Raw genomic sequence first — 2,707 nt, forward strand, 5'->3', positions numbered from 1 at the left:
GAGAAACAATGATCAATCACATTATACACAAATATCATTTAATGTGTATAATAATTGCGATAATTATTTTTTTTGTTTGGAAAATTTAAAAATCAAATAATTATATTTTTATATCTACCGACTTTGAGAAATTATAATATCAGTATTTGTGTTTGTGGCGCTATTTAAATTATATGCGTTCTTAAAAAAAGAATATTTATATAATTAAATATTTAATTAAAAACATGAAAAATAATACAGTTTTGCGACATTTTATGTATATATTAAACATTTATAAAGTTATATATACATATATCTCTATGAATATAAAATTATGAGAATCTATTATATATTTTTTTGTTTTTACATAAAATATAATAGTATTTTAGAAATTTAAATAACGAATGTTTGCGCGCAAAATTAACTTTTATTTATGAATTAACATTGCAAACATTTAATTACTTTTTAGATTTTTTGAAATATTTTGCTTTCCGGAAAAGCAATTTATCCTTTAATGTCAGAGATTAGACTATCATCGTATAATATATAGATGCTGAAAACGCGACAAAGCGATAGCATAACTATGGAAAGATTAGGCAAGTCAAGACAACAGTGGACAGTGTTGCATCTCTAAACACAGGCTGGAACGCGCTCATACGAGCGGCTGTTTTCGGGGGTGGTAGAGCAAAGGGGACTCTTAAAATACTCCAAGAGCTTCTAAATCATGGAGGCTTAGTCGCCGTCGTTTGCGAGCAGGGATTACCTACCTTACTTCAAAGTGCCCTGCAGGTGCAGGCTCTCCGTTTCGAATCCTCTTCCACGACAGAACGTTGAATCATGACGCGTCAGTCGCACTTAACGACACCGTTTCGTACGTGCTCGTCGAATGCGCACTTTTTTTTTTATCCAGTCGTCCCTTTCTCCTATGTCACCGCCCCGGAGGTATCACGAAACTGATGCTGTGGAATTTCGATTTAACACTCGGTACACGATGAAAAAATATTTTACGAAATGTCAGGCGCGTTCCGAAATAATATGTGCTTTCCGAATTATTTGAATCAACTCGACAAATAAGAATTAATAAAATACATTCTAAAATTATTTGATTTACTTTCTGAAAGCATTAATTCAATTTGATTAACTTTTTACAGTTTGTTCCCAAGTTTTAAGACCGTTTTCTAATTAAATACCAACAAATCCAAGCGCGTTCTTATTTTCGTGAGATTCGTATCGCGAAGCGTTCCGATTTCATGGTCGTAGTAACACCGGGTGAGCCAAAATATTTGGAAATGCTAACAATTACCATACGAATTAAATGTGGGTAGAAATGCGCGGAGCGGTTCTCTCTCCCCGACGAGGCAACGTCATTTCATTTTCACGGCAAACGAAGCCGAGGAAGAATTCTCCCAATTCTCTAAGCCTCCGCCCTAAGCCCTCAATTTCACTAGAGTAAAAGCTCAATGGAAAGCGTGATAAAATGGCTTCTTATTCCCGCGTTTATATTCAATCTCGATGCCGAGGCCGCAGGCACAAAGGGCTCCATTTGAAACACGTTAGTCGATGCCGTATACGCTGGATAGACAGATACACACACACACACACACATATATACAATATATATATATATATAATGGGAGAGGAGAAAATCGCGGTGATGCATTATGTAGTACCTCGCTGATCCTTATATGCATCTATGCATGGGTTCCGCGACGCACCAACTTTATAGGCGTGCTGTACCAAGACACTTACCAGTAGTTCGAACCGTTAATGTATCCGCAGACATATTCTGACAATGCGTCTAGAAAAAATCTTCTTAACAATTACAGTTTATTTTTTTTTTCTCTCACTTCCGAAGCAAGCAATCGATCGCGAAAATGTTAGCAAACTTGTTTATTTTCAAAGAGACAAAATATATTTTTTATCATTAATGATTAATTATTTTAAAAAGTAAAAAACACCATTATAATCCTTTTGGGATTTTTAGAATGATAAAAGGCTTTTTATTCCTTTTTTAACCCTCCTCTATTTCAAATTATTATCGTGGTTTTAATTTTTATAATTCTTAATATTTATTTAAACAATTTTAATATAATATTGGAAAAGGATAAAAGAATCCATTATTTTAACAAATAAAGCCTTTTGTATTCATTTAATCACTTGAGGTATCGAACCGCTCGAGTCTCGTTTGAGAGAAAATGCGAGTACAGCTCGATTCAGCTGATGGCAGTGTGCATACGTAAGTACAACGTTTCGCACTCTGTCTGATTGCTATGCGTGAGGACAATCGGTTCTGCCAAATGGACCTATCGACGTCTACTTCCAGATGTTACAGCAATTATAATAGAATGAATCAACAATTTGCCAAAGTGCTGGTTGATGATAAAATTTTTTCCCATTTTTTTAAACGATAATTCTATTCATTCATGCATACACATTTGTTAATATTATTATTTGCTTTACGCGTATATCGCGATAAAAACGTTTATAAATTCTAATTTAGCAAAAAGCCTATGTGTAAGATTTTGTGCGTAATAATCGATATTAAAAAAGATATTTTCTATTATATTTTCACATTAAAAATATTTCTTCTCTATATTTAAATTTTTTTAAGAATAAGTAATATCAAATTAATATATGAATTATTGTGCTCGTGTTAATGTAATGTATATAATATAAATTATATACATATATTAAAGTTAACAAAGATTTAATAGAAGAACACACTTTC

The sequence above is a fragment of the Formica exsecta genome, unplaced genomic scaffold, assembly GCF_003651465.1.
Source record: "Formica exsecta isolate Colony F162 unplaced genomic scaffold, ASM365146v1 scaffold30, whole genome shotgun sequence".
NCBI lineage: Eukaryota > Metazoa > Arthropoda > Insecta > Hymenoptera > Formicidae > Formica > Formica exsecta.